At 37.1% G+C, this 18,913-nt stretch overlaps 1 protein-coding gene across 8 annotated transcripts in view; it reads right to left on the bottom strand.

Moving 5' to 3' along the window:
* The window catches only part of CDH18 (cadherin 18), a 1,009,468-nt gene extending 992,054 nt beyond the window's left edge, over window positions 1–17,414 (bottom strand). For 4 of the 8 annotated variants that reach the window (XM_019812487.3, XM_045038572.1, XM_023239357.2 and 1 more), the window contains exon 1: window positions 15,806–16,122. The gene's annotated coding sequence lies outside the window, so the exon portion shown is untranslated. Of the gene's footprint in view, window positions 1–15,805; window positions 16,124–16,188; window positions 16,220–17,395 lie in introns of those variants that run through there. The other 4 variants (XM_045038573.1, XR_006586181.1, XM_045038559.1 and 1 more) reach the window with 3 other exon arrangements.
* Window positions 17,415–18,913: the final 1,499 nt, after the last annotated feature.

Genomic DNA, 18,913 nt, shown 5'->3' with positions numbered 1-18,913 from the left:
CCCTCCCTCTCTCTCAAAAATACACATTAAAAAAATGTTAAAAAAATCTGTCTCCTTTATTAAGCTCATTTGGGATAGATTAGAAATTAAGTGTTACTGTCAAAGGCACACAGTGAATGCTTGTCCAGCAAGTTAATGAATTAAAGAATTATAAAATTATATTCCATATCAAGAGAAAGAGAAAATAAGTCACAGCTTGGGAGAAAATATTTACAAAAGGGACATCTGATCAAGAACTCTCATTCAAAATATACAAAGAACTCTGAAAACTCAAGAATTAGAAAACAGACATTCTGATTTAAAAGTGGGCCAAAGACTTGAGCAGAAAGCACCCCTCCCAAAGAAGGTATACAGATGGAAAATAAGCATATGAAAGATATTCCACATCCGATGTCATTGCAAAAGCAGGACGTAAAATAATGAGATTAGAAAGGCCAAAATCCAGAACACTGAAAACACCAAAAGACAGCGAGGGTATAGACCAACAGAAACTCTCATTTCTTTTTTTTTTTTTTTTTAATATATGAAATCTATTGTCAAATTAGTTTCCATACAACACCCAGTGCTCATCCCAAAAGATGCTCTCTTCAATGCCCATCATCCACTCTCCCCTCCCTCCCACCCCCCATCAACCCTCAGTTTGTTCTGTTTTTAAGAGTCTCTTATGCTTTGGCTCTCTCCCACTCTAACCTCTCTTTTTTTTTTTTTTCTTTCCCCTCCCCCATGGGTTTCTCATTTCTTATCAGTAAAATGCAGAATGGTGTAGCCAGTTTGAAGACAGTTTGGAGGTTTCTTACAAAACTAAACTCCTCTTAGCATGATGCACCAAACGAGTTGAAAACTTATGTCCACATATAAATCTCACATGGATGTTTCTGGCAGCTTTATTTATAATTGTCAAAACTTGGGAAAAAACAAGGTACCCTGGGTTGTGAACCGATACCAAGATAGCCTTGTAAGTGAATAGATAAAATGTGGTACATCCAGAAAAACAGAATATTATTCAGCACTAAAAGAAATGAGCTACCAAGACAGGAAAAGACACGCAGGAATCTTAAACGCATATTGACTAAGCTAAAGAAGCCAGTTGGAAAAGGCTACCTACAGTGTGATTCCAACTATGTGACATTCTTCAAAAGGCAAAAAGATTAGTGAGTACCAAGAGTTGCGGGGAGGGATGGATGATTAGGTGGAACAGAGATCTACAAATAAAAAAAATTGGGGAGCCTGGGTGGCTCAGTTGGTTAAACATCTGACTCTTGACTTCAGCTCAGGTCATGATCTCATGGTTTGTGAGTTCAAGCCCCGCATTGGGCTCCATGCTGATAGTGCAGAGCCTGCTTGGGATTCTCTCTCTCTCCCTGTCTCTCTTGGCCCCTCCTCCACTCATGCTCTCTTCCTCAAAATAAATCAACTTAAAAGAAATAAATAAAAATAAAAATAAAAAAAAGAAAGTGTATGTAGTATAAGATGACTTCCTTAATCTAAATAATTCCAGGTTTATAATTTAAAAAATATAAAATATTACATTATATAATTAAAATATTATATATATCTCATTTACTCATTTTTATTTTGTAACATTTTCATTATTAATTTATTTGTTATTAAAAAGAAACCCACTGTTTTCTTAAAAGCTCAAAACAAAATGACACCCTGACCTTGTAGTTGAAAATATGAATTCTATGGTACTATGCTAAGACCTCTACCACAAATTTTAAGGTGATGCAGTGTTTACAACTATATTCAAAGATTTTCTGATAAAAATTTTAAAAATGTTAATTATAAAAATTCATAGGCAGAAGATACAGTCATATAAAAACTGGAGATCTATAATAGAAAAAAAATAGGTGACCTACTTTGAGCACTCACAAATCCAAAGGGTAAAGGAATTTGGTGGGAATTGATTTTTTTTTATTCATAATAGTTAATAAATGTAATAAACCCTTGAAAGGAGAAATAGAAATTAGTATCAAGAGTTTTAAAATTGCTTGGGGACAAGGAGCAGTGTAAGTTTATTTTAAACACAAGGGAATACTAGATATTATTTTTCAGTAATGCCTGAGGGATCTTTCTAGAATCAGAGCAGGGGATATTTGAGGATACACTTTTGAACAGTCTTATATATCTCAGTTGTTAACCAAAACGTGAAACAAGATTATTAAACTGTTAATAATATGAAATTCATGAAGCCATGGTTACCAAAAATTAATTCAAGTCAGAATGCTTACATAAAAATAGAAAAACATAGAAGTACAATCCAATAAAAATTGGATTTTCATCATAGAATCACTAATTTTGCTTAATATTTCTCAATCTTGGGGCGCCTGGGTGGCTCAGCCGGTTGAGCGTCCGACTTCGGCTCAGGTCACGATCTCACGGTCCGTGAGTTCGAGCCCCGCGTCAGGCTCTGGGCTGATGGCTCAGAGCCTGGAGCCTGCTTCCGATTCTGTGTCTCCCTCTCTCTCTGCCCCTCCCCCATTCATGCTCTGTCTCTGTCTCAAAAATAAATAAACATTAAAAAAAATTAAAAAAAATACTTCTCAATCTTTCATGTGTCTATAAATCACTTGGGGATATTGTTAAAAATGCAGGTACTAATTCAACTGATTTTGTTTTACTTCTATCATTTCTAACAAGCTCCTAGTTAATGTCAATTCTACTGTTACATGGATCATACTTTGAGTAGCAAAAGCTTTTATCACAATATTCTAACTACTCCAACCAAGAACATTCTTTCTAAACACATGGAAAACCAAACTCCAAAGTGGCGAGATCGGACTTCACAAGAGGTTATTAGCATAGCACTTTTCAGCATGAAAGCAAAAAGCATGTGACTTTGCAACAGATGAAATTTTTATTTTCCTACCATCATACAGCTGAAAAACTCTGGGCAAGGTAGAGCGGGGAAAAGCATATTGGTGCCAACAGGAAGGCACATTACACGTGCGAGAGCACATATAGGAAGGTGTCATCGAAACAGAGTCTAGAGTTTAACATTTCACATATTCTAGACGTTGTTTGAGGAGCATTTGGGGGCAACCTTTCAATCTTTAACAGAACAGATGTGTTCTTTTATACTTGGTGTATATACATAGGTAGGTCTCGGATGTCTCTTTAATATTTCTCCATTTAATTATGGACCCTAAGTTCAACTTTTTAAAATAAATAAATAAAAAGAGTAAATTAATTAAATGCTAGTGAATATTTTTGTAATTAGTGTTCATTGGATTTGAAAACCTTTTGCTGCTGTGGTTTGCATACCCTCTCGCAAGCCTAAATTGAACAGCTGGTCGTGACAGATCCAAAGAGTGCTTAGCATGCATAAAACGCCAACTGGTATGTTGAGGAAGTTCTATTGCTTTAGGCAACTCATTTATTTATATTAGACCTAATAGAGTAGTGGTCCCAGCAGAGCTCCTTACACTCCTGTGATTAGCCAAAACAAAATGGAACTCTAATCAAACTCAGGCTAAAATTTAAAGTGAGTGCAGCTACTAGAGAAGCTTATGTCCCATATATATTTCCCCATATTCTGCGATTATAGACAGGATCCAGAGCACATGTATTGTACTATCACTGGTGTTGAAGACAACTATTTATATATTTTATGCAAATCAGATATTACCCCATCAATTAAAAACATTTAAAGACTTAACCACACAGCTCACGTTCCTGAGCATAATACATAATATACTTTGGCAATCTGTTTGTCTGCTTCTTCAAAGCCAATAGCCCTTGGGTCCTCATAATGGCCCATATCCCAGCCATGCTGTGCTATGCCCACTTCCCTTAGCGCTCCGTGGTCATTTAGAATACCTTCCCTTTCTCCCCAATTCTTTCATGCATTCTTCTCACCATTTTAGAGACAACTCAAACATCAAGCTCTCTGAGATCCTCTTTTCAGATTGAGGAAAGAAGAAAGTAACTGATTTCTTCATTATTGTCTCCCACATTTTGCAGCCATCTTGTTCTATTTACTTATTTGTTTACTTATGTATTGATTTATTTGCAATTATTACATGCTGTATTAGTGTGCCAATGGAGGGGAGAAAATACTCAGAAACTTTCACTTGACTCTTTCCCTACTAATATCTTCTCTTTAAGGGTGAAAAATCTAATGCAGGGATGTTGCCATTATCCAAGTATTCTTATGTTAAGTGTACTTTAAGGAATTAGAAAAAGAACTACCCAATAGGTTAACAGATCAACTGAGTTCACTGTGATTAAAATGTAGCTCAAAATTTCATATAACCCCTGACCATCGTAATCTCTCACTTTAATAGATCACCACATATTTTGGAGCCAAAGTGTAACTTTCCTGGGATGTATTTTTTCCTCTCCTCTCTGTATGGTCACTCTGTTAAGCGACCCTAAGTTTTTTTCGAAGAAGGCATGGAAAGAAATTTAAAATGTATATTTTATGAACTGTGGCTTGTCCCTAGCAACCAGGCTGTTCCAGATATGTGAACTGGCCTTGTTTAGGGAACCATGTGTCTCCATTGTGGAAATTCCAGTATGTTCCTGGCCACAGATCTAAAATGTGTTGTCGTTGTATATATTGAGTAAACTCATAGTAGTAACAGCGTGATCCATTAACTAATAGCAAATATCCCTGCAGTAAAAACATCCCAATTGGTAACTGGTTCCTGCCGTTTAATTATAATCTTAGCCTTGGCATTTATCTATCTACTTGGTTTCTATTAATTTGCAATTCCTCTGACATACTGATATAGTTCAATGGTGACAAATGAAGAATCAAGGTGACACCTCCCTCCTGATGTCTGATCTGCTGTGGGGAGCGCCACCGATGTTTCAGGTGGTCCTTGAAATGTCTGGTGTCCTCGCCTCCTATTTATTCTTCAATGTTTTCATGAAGCGAATACCATTTCAGTCTCCCTGGTGGAAGTGAGGTAGAAGAGAGTAGGGAGACCATCTACACATCATAAATCTGCTCCAACATTCCTATCTCTCAAAGTCTTTACATTCTTATTTCTATGTCATGATAAATAAGTGATGGCATTTCAACTACCTTGGATGTAGGTCACTATTGAGTGTATGTTTTAGTGAACCTACCAACTAAACTCTTAGTGCTACTTTCAATTGTGCGACCATCCTATTATACATATAGATATTCCTATTAGGTACCCCCATATCAATACATTCAGCCCACTCCATCCTTGTCTTTTGTGATCCTTTGTCTAATTCTCTTAGAATACATTACTTTATAGACTCCCTGGCTTTTTTGCTGGTATCGATTAGCAAAATCTTGCAATTATTTTGAACTACAAGCTACTTCCTCCTAGGCCCCATTTCATATGTTTTCTTCTCAAGTATTCTGAGCTCTAGAAGAGCCGACTCTTATTATGGGTCAGGAGATAACAAGGGAGGATGGTGAGTCTTGAGGAAAATAGGAAACTTTGCAGGGCAAATCCCTCTGGTGAATTATCATGGGATCATCAGGCAGGAGAAAGCTAATCTTCTCAGAAGTAAGGCTTCTTCTGCTGATGGGACAGGTTTAGAGAAACTCAGGATTTCAAGTTTCTCAGTTGAATCCAAACCCTCTCAGATAGCCTTAGAGGCTTTCCCATTCTCTTGCAATGATTTGATCCAACAACTTAAAGTCTCAGCTTGGTGTGTGTGAGAGAGTGTTGTTTGCTCATGTGCAAGCTCTCAAGAGCAGTTAAAACAATTATTCCATCTTAGAGTCTTGTAATCACCGTTACGAACAAACTGTGAAAGGCAGTTATGACTTGTCTTCTGGAGATTTACTTCAGAAGACCCTTTGTCACAAGTAAACACGGTTGGTTATTTAGCTAATTAGGAAGCCACTACGTGCAACATATTACCATTAGCAAACACTTTAGTATTGTGCTCAAGCTCTGGGGCAGGATCAAACCAATTCCCCAGAACCAACATTGGTACCCCACTCCATTTCTGGTATCAACTCGTCCTGCATCAAGTCTCCATTCTTTAGTTAGTATGAAATCAGGAGAACAGAAATCATAACAGTTGTTTTAACAGAAATTTGAATACAAATCTTGGAAAACTGAAAATACAAGAAGAAAACAGTGAGGTAAAAGCTGGATAGTGAATGCTGGAAGCAACCACCACCATCCTTAGGGCTGGGGGAACAGAGAATTCTCTGGTTTCTTTCAGATTCAAAATAAAGCCTTTTAAGCAAGTGACATGAACAAAATTCTAATCTATATTCTTTGTCTTGAAGTATTCCCCTCCTCTCTCTCTCTCTCTCTTAACAAAGGACTTTGAAAAGTGCTGTCTTCTCAAGGGCAGCTACTGCTGCCTAAGGTTGATAAAAACCTAAAAGATGGAGAAGGTGCCCCCTAGTGGCAGAAAGAGGGCACTGCTTGCCCGGTGTAACCACTGAGGGGGCATGATGAGGCTAGTTCTTGGGAGTACTAGAAGCAGTTGGAAACAGGAAGCAAATCTCAGTTGAATCAGCTGATGCTGGGAAGGGCCCTATAAGGTAATAGTGACATCAGCAGCAAGCAGGGGAAAGAGAAAGGTCTTTTCCATCTCCCTGCCTTCCATCTCCTTCTAGCATATTCTTGGCTAGAATCAAATAGGAAACAAGCTCAAAGAAGAAATGCTGTTTAAAGAGCTCTGTCCCCACCTCAGAGTATGGAGGGGCAATTTTGGAAGTAAAACAACAACAACGACAACACAATGAGTTTAATTGCTGGCATGGTTTTATTTCTTGTCTCCTAGATGGAAAGTCACTAATCTGCCCTTTATCTTTGTAACCACTCAGATAATTAAGGATAAAATGACACTCTATTAGTTACCCAGCAATGTTGCTTGAATGACTGAGTAACAAGGTATTTTAAATCTGTTTATGGAGCACAGTGGATTCAGAGGCATTCAACATAAGTATCAATCCTGCTATTGCTTTTACGCTTGTGATTACGTCACTCTTCTAAGCCTTTTACCTGTATGATCTCACTGAACCCTTGGCTGACTCTATAAGGAAAATACCATTATTTTTTTTATTATAAAGAGGGTGAAACTCAGGAATATAGATGTTAAAAACAAACAAAAAGTTTCTCTATGGTTGTAGAATAAGAGAAGCAATATAACGTAGTGTTTTAAAAAAATGTGCTTCAGGGGAGCCTGGGTGGCGCAGTCGGTTAAGCGTCCAACTTCAGCCAGGTCACGATCTCGCGGTCTGTGAGTTCGAGCCCCGCGTCGGGCTCTGGGCTGATGGCTCAGAGCCTGGAGCCTGTTTCCGATTCTGTGTCTCCCTCTCTCTCTGCCCTTCCCCCGTTCATGCTCTGTCTCTCTCTGTCCCAAAAATAAATAAACGTTGGAAAAAAAAAATTTTAAAAAATGTGCTTCAGAGACAGAAAGACTTGAATTTGCAATGTGACTCACCATTCCCTTTTCCCTTTATCAAATGAATTTCACAATTGAACTTCAGAAATTTATTCTGGAAAATTTCTAGTGTTCTCAGGGATAATGTTGCTGCTATGGGTCAAAGTGTTCCGTCCTCAGTAGATTTAAGGGACGGTTTATCACAGAGTATTCTTGGCAAGGAATTGAAAAGTTCTCTAGTTCCAGCCAAGAAGTTAAAGTTGTATTGATTTATGACAGAAACATTCGATAACTAGATGGCAGAGACGATATCCTGGGTACCTCTATCAGCCAACAACTAAACTTTATGAAAAAGACTATTAAAAGCACAATAAATTAGTAAATGTGCGTAAAGAAAGGGCATTACGGAATATAAGTCAATTTACAAAGCATAAATATGCCAACACACGTAACAACTCACAAAGGAAACAGTGGCACAGAAGACAATGCCATTTTAAATACTTTTCCTATCTGTTCTTTTGCATGACCTCGAAACATCTGCAGGCAGTAATACGTTTATTTATGCTTCACGTATGCTTTTCTTGTACACTGTTTCAAGAAACCTTCTAAAATTTAATTAGCATGTTAGTAAAATAGTCCAATCCTTTGACTCTCATTTCAATATCATTTAAATTCGAATCAGTGCCCCAAAAGGGAGCATATACAAATCTCCACCTGTACTCTCTGCCCCAAAGTGCTTTCTTTTACCAAATATTTAAAATTTTGTTTTCAGAGGCACCTCTAATTATAGACACTGCATAATGACCCTATAGTCATGCATAGTGCTTTCTGCCTGTAAGGGTTGTATACATATTAGCTTGACTACCAGAATACAATGCATGTTTTCACAAAGAGTAGTCAGGAAAGCAGGTGCAGAGCAGTTAAGTGGCCTGGATAAAACTTTTATAGGTATCAACTGTCATGGGAGGATTAGAACACAAGACCTTTAGCCAACTGGATTACCCTTCTTATAAATGAAAAGAAAAGGGGGCAGGAGAAGGAAAGGAAATTGGAGGGGAGCCTGGTTGGCTCAGTCGGTTAAGCATCAGACTCTTGATTTAGGCTCACGTCATGATCTCACAGTTCAAGGGATCCAGCCCTGCATGGGGCTTTGTGCTGACAGCGTGGAGATTGCTTGGGATTTGCTCTCCCTCTCTCTCTGACCCTCCCCCATTCACGTGTGCTCTCTCTCTCTCTCTCTCTCTCTCTCTCTTTCTCTCAAAATAAACTTAAAAAAAAGAAAAAAAAAGAAGGAAATTGGACATCGATGACATTTTCAAAAAATCATTTACATATTCTGTACTAATAAGAACATTTTTCAAAATCTATTCCTTCAGCGCTACCTGGGTGGCTCAGTCAGTTAAGTGTCTGACTTTGGCTCAGGTCATGATCTCCTGGTTTGTGAGTTTGAACCCCACATCAGGCCCCATGCTGACAGCTCAGAGCTTAGAGCCTGCTTCAGATTCTGTGTTTCCCTATGTCTCTGCCCCTCCCCGACTTGCACTCTGTCTCTCTCTCACAAAACTGAATAAAACATTTTAAAAAATTAAAATTTATTCTTTCAACTCATAGGCATTAAAGAGTAGCATGGACATTGCACTTGGAGCACTGGAAAAGAAAAAAGCACAAAGGATTTTTTTTTTCCATTTCTGAATCATGTAGTTTGAATAGAAGGTTATAATACAGATACAATAAATGTTTAGTTAATAATGCAAGGTCTTAGGTGAATAACAGTAGAGGAATTCCCAAGGATTTGTAGAAAGACTGGTAAAGTATGAATTAGCAGAGATGGCAAGGAAGACCAATCAAATCAAGATTAGCAGAGGCAAAGGTTGAGAGCATTTGGGGGGAGAGGGGCAAATACAGCTTATCTTGAGCTCAGAGTAACGAGCAATTATGTCATAAACTTTGGTCAAGGCCAGATTATGAAGAATCTCAATCTGCTTGAGGACTTTAGATACTTATAAACAATTTGAAGCCAGCAATTTCTACCCGCAAGATAAATATGGCTAGAAAGTAAAATATGAAATTTAAAATGCCAAATTCTGCTCCTTAATTCAATAACAGTGCTTTAAAAATAGGAAGTTATTGTTGCCATCTGATATTTGACAAATGTGGGACTGAATTATTTGATTGCTGTAATTTCTTCATTCCACTAGAGTCCTAAATGATGAATAGCAAATATGTGTTACAAGTATGGGCTACCTCGCCTCTCCCCCAACACACACACAAGCTGTTCTGCAAAAGGGAAAAAAAATTGGCAAGGAAATCTTGCCAGTTATTATGGACATATTTCCTGAAGGTCCATGATATGCCTTGGAATTATTCATCACACAGCAGAAACAGTTATTACCAATCAAAAATATTGTCCAGGGGTGCTTGGGTGACTCAGTCGGTTAAGCGTCCGACTTCAGCTCAGGTCATGATCTCATGGTTGGTGAGTTCGAACCCCAAGTCGGGCTTTGTGCTGACAGCTCAGAGCCTGGAACCTGCTTTAAATTCTGTGTCTTCCTCTCTCTCTGCCCCTGCCCTGCTCGCACTCTCTCTCCCTCTCTCAAAAATTGTGAAAAAAAACATTAAAAAAATTAAAAATATAGGGGTGCCTGGGTGGCTCAGTAGATTGAGCGTCCAACATTGGCTCAGGTCATGATCTCATGGTCTGTGAGTTCAAGCCCTTCTTGGGGCTCTGTGCTGACAGCTCAGAGCCTGGAATCTGCTTCAGATTCTGTGTCTCCCTCTCTGTCTGCCCCTCCCTGCTCATGCTCTGTCTCTCTCTCTCTGTCAAAAATACATAAACATTAAAAAAAATTATATATATATATGTATATATATGTATATATATGTATATATATATGTGTGTGTATATATATATACATATATATGTATATATATGTGTGTGTGTATATATATATATACATATATATGTATATATATATATATATATATATATATATATATATATATACACATAGTCCAAAACAACACGATGTACCATATACCTTTAGTCATTAGAATGACTAAAATCCAGAACACTGACAACACCAAATTCTGGCAAGGATGTGGAGAATGGGAACTCTTATTTATTGCCAGTGGGAATGCAAAATGGTATAGCCACTTTGGAGGACAGCTTGACAAAACTAAACACACTCTTACTGCATGAACAAGCCATCATGCTCATGGTATCGCCCTAAATGCATTAAAAACTTATATCCACACTCAAACCTGCATGTGGATATTTGTAGCAGCTTTATTCATAATTGCCAAAACTTGGAAGCAATTAAATATCCTTCAGTAAGTGAATGGATAAACCGGTTCATCTACACAATGGAATATTTTTCAGCAATATAAATACATGAGCTACCAAGCCCCCAAAAGGCATGAATAAACCACAGTAAAGGCATATTATGATGCCAACAATATGACATTCTTGTAAAGGCAACACTATGGGGACAGTTGAAAGATCCAAGTTTCAGGGGGAGGGCAGAAGGGAGGAAGGGAGAGAGAAAAATCTATTTTGGTGGCACACAGGGGATTCTGGCACAGTGAAACCATTCTGCATGTAATTATAATGGTGGCTATATTCCATTATACATTTGTCAAAACCCCAAAAATATATAACACGAAGAGTCAGCCCTAAGGTAAACTCTGAACTTCAGTTAATAATGATTTATGAATCATGGTTCATTCACTATGAGAAATGTACCACACTAAGGCAAAATATTAATGATATGGGAAAACTCGCAGGGTAAAGGAGACGGAGGTAAGGAGGTCTGGGGGAACTCTATGTTTGTACATCTCATTTTTGTAAACCTAAAACTGATCTAAAAATTAAGTCTAGACATTAAAAAACGTATAGGGCATAAATATTTGCAGCCCATTTGCCATGCTTTCTCCAAAATGCTATCAACAATAGCCAAATTATACAAAGAGCCCAAATGTCCCGCAACTGACAAATGAATAAAGAAAATGTATTATATCCATGCAAAGGAATACTACTAGGTGATCAAAAAGAATGAAATCTTGTCATTTCCAACAATGTGGATTGAACTAGAGTGTATTGTGCTAAGTGAAATAAGTGAGTCAGAGAAAGATAAATACCATATGTTTTCACTTATATGTGGAATTTAAGAAACAAAACAGATGAACATTGGGGAAAGGAAGGAAAAATAAGATAAAAACAGAGAAGGAGACAAAATAACATTTCACTTCGGTGGTATTTGCACTTCTTTACCATTATATAGAAAACATGAGTCTTTAACTTGCATTGTTATATTGACTTTGGGTACATTTTGGCAACATAAAAAAATCATGGACAGTCAATGCATTTTTATTCATTTATCTTATTTTCAATTTTAGCCCTTTTCTCCATCTTCAATGCAGTCCTACTTGAAAATAAAAGACCACCTCTTTTTAGAAGAAACTTAAAGTCCTTAAAACATTCCTCATCCTGATTACATAAAATTGGTAGCATTAGGATTCCCTCTCAAGTCTTATTACCTGTTCACATTACCGAAAGCTAACTCGGTAAGAAATAACTGCATTAGAATATATACCGGCCTGTTCCAGGAAGACTTGGACTGATCCCCACACAACTGTGTGTATTATACTAGTCGCATTCAAAATTTACTCTTTTCAAGGTATGCACATTTTCATACAGAAGATAAAGCTTACACGTTTCCTTGCAAAACACCAGTAAAGGAAATATCTGTGCCACTCCGTCTTATTTAAGCGACTACTCTTCTCTCCTGATAAATCAAGGAACTGTTCGGTAAAGGAATGGCATTCCATGATGCACAGCTCAGAATCCTTCCCCTTCTCTCACTTCCCCAAAGAAATCTCTCTCAGGAGTGTATGTCACTTCTGTCTGGGGGTGGTGTCCTTTGAGGAAATCCGAGACCCACTAAACACATTGCTTTTGCCCGGAGACATTAGTAAGTGTTGACTAATCCCCAAACTAGTCCTGTAAGCAGGGGGCATATTTAGCTGCTGTGGATAGAGGAGGAATGTGTTTCCATTTATTAAAAAAAGTCTGCAGTGCAGTTCAATATGCGTGGCTTGCCCCCATAATCAGCTGCCTGCATCACCCTCTGTGTATATTTATGAAAACTTCGTTTAGTTTTCAGAAACAAGAATGGAATTTACAAAGTACACGTCCTACATGTGTATGGGGAGTGAACCCATCCTATTATTTTCAATTCTTCCATGTCTATTTTTGTAGGAAACAAGTAATATTCTTTTTGCTGCCTGCTGTTCTCTTCTGCTGAAAGCAAATTGCAGGTGAGCCCTGAGGCACTCATTCTCTCTCAGATATTTGCAGATGATTGTAAAGGAACTTTCTTCCCTGCAGCTCTTCCTTAGTTTTACATTTCTTAAGCTACTAGCTGCATAAGACAGAAGTCTTTAAATTTATCTAAGATTGGTCATTTCACTCTGTCACACCATTGTTATTTTCAGAGATTAAACATTTCATAGATAAGAACATTTTGAGGAGAATAAATTGAGACAGCACAGGATAAATTCACTTTCCCATGAAAATAAAAAAAAATCTTATTAATCTGCAATAGTTCTGTCTGTGGAAAGTAGGGGGAAGCTGCTTCAAACAGCACTCATATTCTAAACACAGGGAAAATACTTTAAGGAAGCAATGTAATCTCTCCCAGAGGTTTGCTGAGGATAACATAGGAAGAAAGAGCCCCCTAATGGCTCGGATACCTATATAAACAGAAGAGGTTGTACTTCTTGGTTCTTTTTGGTTCACTGTGGCTAAAATGAGTAATCAACAAAGATATCTAATACTGTGGAAGTAAATAGAAGGTTGAATAAAGGGTCAAATGGAGCCTTTCCCGAAACGCAAAGAAAAGGGAAAGCTGAATTCACAAAAGAAGCTGCTAGATTTCAGACTCAGACAGTCACCTCTATACATGACTGCTAGAACACCTGTCTCCCTTGATCTTGTTTGCTGAGGAGCACTACTCTGGAAAGCAGGAGACATTTTAATTATGTAGCCAGGAGTGCCAAATGTTATTTAAAAAAGAACTTGCTTTGTTTCCAATCATGGGACAATATCCTGTGAAGATTGGGGAATTAAAGCTCTTAGAGGAGTAATTATAGAATTTGTAAGATAACAACAAGAAAAAAACATGAGAGACAATCGAAGTAACATTTGGGGTAAGCTAAGAAGAATGCTTAAGTGCAAGAGGCACATAGTTCAGAAATGTATTAAGTCTTTTGAAAGGAAAAACATGCCTATTCATAGAAAAAAAAAAACCAATATGGATGCTTACATCCACCTATGCTAAAGTATCAACAGTCTCATGAAAAATACAACACAATTAAGAATTAGTTTTCTTTATGCTATATAGCTCATTATAACCCATAGATAAGTGCTATAAGGTAACTACTGCATAACTAGGTTAGATGCTTAAGATTATGGCAACAAAAAATTATGGAATTTTAAATAACTTTGTGCATTAAATTTGAAAATTACAGGATGAATTAGTTAAATCTTAATTATATCACTTTAGCCACAGTGAACCAAATATATGTCACATTTTTTCCATAAACAATAAAATAGAAGGATTAAAAATATAATTTTGGATAAATTGCAAAAAAGTAAACATAATTATTGTAATACGTGCAAAGCAATAATTAAACAAGATTATAATAGATTTATGGCAAAGGCTGTGTGTGGATTTGATATGATATTACTCATATATAATATGTAATATTACACCATATATAATTATAATATATATAATCATAAATATATCAATATATAAATAAATATATAAAATTATATATGTATACATGTATATATGTATATGTGTGTGTGTGTGTGTCTGTGTCTGTGTGTGTTTGGAAGTATGGTCTAAAGTACCTGCCACCTTCCTCAGTCAATAGTGTGATATTAATTTTTCAAAGATAATACTCAAAAGACATGAATATAATTGTTTTCTCAAATGACTGAATTCAAAGACAAACATATGCAATATTCTTCAATACACGTTCCTATTCTTTTAGACAAACTGTACTTTACAAAATTTATAACAATTATTCCCTTCTGATATTGGTGATATAAATGTAAATATCTGGATAAATATACTATTTATGTTATCACGAAGCATTAAAACATTCCACATTGAGAAGACAAAATAGAGTTCATGAACATTTGCGTTCCTTAAATATGTATATTTAATATATAAGCAAGGGTTAAACACAGACACACATATAGACATTCAGAGTATGTAATATTCCTAACTTCAGCTAGGTTGATTCCCAAGAGTATTGGAATCTTATTATTTGAACCACTGAACAACATACTAAAAAGTTTTGCCGACTTGTCCCAGCTGGCAGTTTGATTTTTGATTAGTGACTCAGGGAACTTCACTCAAAAACACAATCAGAGCAGCTCGGGATAAAATATCTGTCTTCACTGACCCAAAAGCAAATAAATTTACACCAAAAATATCATAGACCATTTGAGTTCCAGCAAGGACGGAGTTCGTCACGTTCATCTTCTATCACAATGCTGCCTCTTTAGCAGTCGAACTGTAAACCTAAGGTCAATCAACTACATCAGTACTGCATTGCCCCAGCCTGTTTTCCCTATGCCATCCAGTCGCTTTCCTCATGGAAAAAAAAAAATACTGTTCGCAGAAGAGATTTCAACATGTGCAAAGTTTCTGCATGTTCACAGACACTTTACCAGCATATGCCATCACTGACACTTAATATTAATTGATGGAACTGCAGCTCAGCCATGGACTGTAGAATAGCTAAACATCTCCAGAGTCATATTTCTTTGCCCAAGCTCAGTACTTTCTTAAGACCAAATGCTAACCATCAATAACTTAGCCATAATAAGATGGCAGTCTAATGTCACATCATTTAGGACACATCATGTTTATGTTGAAGAGTGTTAAGACTGTGAATGACAGGTTCAGGAAAAAAAAAAAAAACAGTAACAACTGACAATCACTGAAAACATTGTAGCCTCTATGTCTGCATGAAATTGAATAGTACATACTTAACACAGTGATGGTCCTTTTGTGATATGCTGTTATTTCCCCAAAGTTGTTTCACAGCTAAGAACAGTATATGTGAACATATTTTAAGGCTGTCACCAGAAATGCTCCTTTGAGTATGGACTTTGCTTCCTTTTCTTTTCTTTTCTTTTTTTTTTCCATACAGAATATCTGCTCTATAAACTTAACAGCTAGTGATCTTATAAATAAAATTTCTATGTACCTGGAGATAAAACAGCAAATATATACCTCTAAACATGTATCAGCACATTTCTAAATCCACATGCCTATGCATGGCATTGAGTCTAACACATCCCTGAAAACTCAGTTTTTAAAACATGCAAGGCTAGGCTATATTTTACTGCGAATGACTAAAAACGAATCCAGAGATAAAAATTTAATTTCCTTACCTGAAGCGTGCAACTGTGTCTGTTCGATCCTGGAACAAAGTGGGGCTGGGAAGGATGTGATTTTTGTTTTCTTTTCAAAATCCTCTTTAATGATGCCGGAGTGAGATGAACTATTCCAAGGTGAAGTCTTTTATTTCTTGCTGGGGCTCGGCGCTGACAGCCTCTTGTAAAAGAAAAGGCATCTCAGTAAGTTGTTGACTGAGAAAGCGAGAAAGCAAGCTAATCCTAATCGGCACCAGCAGTCACACAGTGATGCTATGGAACGTGCACTGCTTTCTCCCCACCTTGCCTCTCTCCCTTTCTCTCTCTCTCTCTCTCTCTCTCTCTCTCTCTCTCTCTCTCTCTCTCCTCTCTCTCTCTCTCCTTTTCACCCTGACGCTCACTCAGCTCTGAGTCCCAGCTCCCGCTGCTGCTGCTGTATAATCAATCTAGCCTGTCTGAAGCTAATAGTCCTCTATTTAACCAGCCAATCAATAGCAAGGATTCCTCTGCTCGTCCCAAGAGTCTTTTCCAAGAGTGGTACAAACAATAAGAGTTTTGCCAGCAGTTTAGGGAAGTATTTTTCATTATTTTATCTCCCTGAGAGATAGGGTTTGAGAGGGCAGAGGCTCAAAGCAAGTTTAGTGTTATCGCAGATTTTAGCATTTTTAAAATTCACCCCTTCTTATCCTGCTTCTGGTAATTTAAAATTATACACCTGCTATTCATCATTATTTACAAATTGCTACAGAGATGCATTCTGATGAAATCTTTCTAATTCAAATATATAAGAAGAAAATCAGGAGCAAAATTGCATACAGTGACAAATGCTTTTTGCTAGAAAAAATGATGCCTTCATTAGCCTGAATAGATTGGAGTAGTTAAAGAACCCTCCATTATGTTGATTGATATTTAAAAAGTATTCCTTTTATTCTAGAAAAATATGACCTACCATTTTGTTTCTCATAAGAGGGGTGGTGTTTGTAGATATTTTTGAACTAGAGCCTGAGTCAAACTTCAGTGTATGTTTTTCAATTTTAAAGCACAAATCTACAAAAGGATCCCTCCGAATGTATCAAATAGAGCATTTCACACCTGATTCATCCCTTCAAGGTTAAGGAGATTTTCTTCTTAAAGGGACACATTCACCATTCCCCACTAAACTGCTCTAAGTGACCACAATAAAAAAGCACAAAACAAACCATTGAACAGCGGACGGGTTTTTCATTTCCCACATGCTCCAGGAGGGGCTGGGGAGGGAAGGAGAGGGGGGCATTTGGGGTCCACTGTGGCTTGCAAATTGGTCCCTGAACACAGAGCATAAGGAAAAACCAAAGAAAGAGGTAGGTCACTCCAGGTGGTAGGTTGCAGGTTTAATAAGCAAGGGAACTTAAAAAAAAAAAAAAAAAGAAAGAAAAAAGGCAAGGGAATTTACAAAGGTTTGTCTTCAGGGGCCACAAGGCAAATAAATCTCCACGAATGCCTGCTAGAATCTAGCAAGTTTATATGAGGCTTTAACTGAGTGCAATTATGCTCTCAACAACACATTGCTTTCTCAAGTCTGCATCCTCAAAAACAGTTCCTGCTAAGGGAATGATGGGCAGAACAGACCTTTAAAGGACAGCGGTGATAGGAGCCTCCCAGATTGCCCGGGTCAAGCTTGCGGGTTGACCTGCCGTCACATCTGGACTGTCCTCTGGATGACCTCCTCCGGCATTTAAACCAAATCCTACAAGTGCAGTCATGTTTAATTTCTAATGAGAAGACGGTTGCTTATCTCAATTTCACACTGCTTGGTCAACCAACCTTTTAGTTACTTTTTCTTTGTAATAATACATTACTGCACTCATTAAAGTAAATTGTAGAGGAATGCTTAACCGTACCTCAACTCCCAGTTGGAATTAAATTCCAGGCAGTAGTCACTGCATTTCCAACCTTCAACATCATATAATACAAATAACAACAAATAATATGTGCTAAGGTGTCTTGTAAATGAAGACGAGAGAGGCCAAATGGTATGTATGATCATGGAGTTACACTCAATTAAAGTCCAAATTATAAAGTGTTGTAACACTTATTAGAGGTGAAGTTCCTTGATTTAATTGACTCTGTTCAGCAAATATTTATTGAGCAACTCTTTGTATCAGACCTTGTACTCTCAATAATAGAAAAGTAATTAAGTAAAGCAGAGAGAGCAGTCCTCTTTGTGTTCTTGGTATTTTCAAATTAACTGTAGTAGTAGTCAATCTTCCAGGAGCTTACAAGCTGGTTGGTAGATAAGGAGTTCTCAAGTAAACAAAATACAAGGGAGAGTGATTAATGCCTTTTTTATCAGCAGTTCAGAGAGCAACAGGTACTCAAAAGCAAGATCATACCTCCTCTAGGATATCAGAAAGACCTTGTAAAAAAACATAGTATTTGTGGGGTGCCTGGGTGGCTCAGTTGGTCGGGCATCTGACTATTCATTTCAGCTCAGGTCATGATCTCACAGATCTCACGGAATGGGGCTCTGCGCTGACAACGCAGAACTTGCTCGGGATTCTCTCTCCCTCTTTCTCTCTCTCTGCCCCTCCTCTGCTTCCTCTCTGTCTCTAAATAAATAAACATTAACACAAAACAAACATATAAAACATGGAATTTGTAATGATTCTTATCAGAGAGAATAAAAAAAGATTTCATATGCATAGGAAAAAAAACCTCAACAGAGGGGAGAGGGAAACTTAAGTAAAACTACAGAGGCAAAGGAAGTGGGAGATGGAAATAGAGGGCAAAGTGGGATGGGTGGCCCAAAACACTCAGTGCCTGGGAGGCAGGACTGGAAAGAAGGGAAAAATATGGAGGATCTTGGATGCTAGGCTGAGAGTAGTTGGGTAATTGGGAGCCTTTTAAATTAGATATAGATATAGATATAGATATAGATATAGATATAGATATAGATACAGATATAGATATATAATTTAAAATATATATATTTAAAATATGTATATCATTATAGATATATAATTTAAAATATATATATTTAAAATATGTATATCATTATATATATATGTATATATATATATATATATATATATATATATATATATCACAGAAAGTGATAAAATTTGAACTGAGCTATGGGAACCTCAA

The sequence above is a fragment of the Felis catus genome, chromosome A1 (assembly GCF_018350175.1).
Source record: "Felis catus isolate Fca126 chromosome A1, F.catus_Fca126_mat1.0, whole genome shotgun sequence".
NCBI lineage: Eukaryota > Metazoa > Chordata > Mammalia > Carnivora > Felidae > Felis > Felis catus.
Note: the sequence above shows the minus strand (reverse complement) of the source record. Positions and strands in the feature narration are given on the sequence as shown.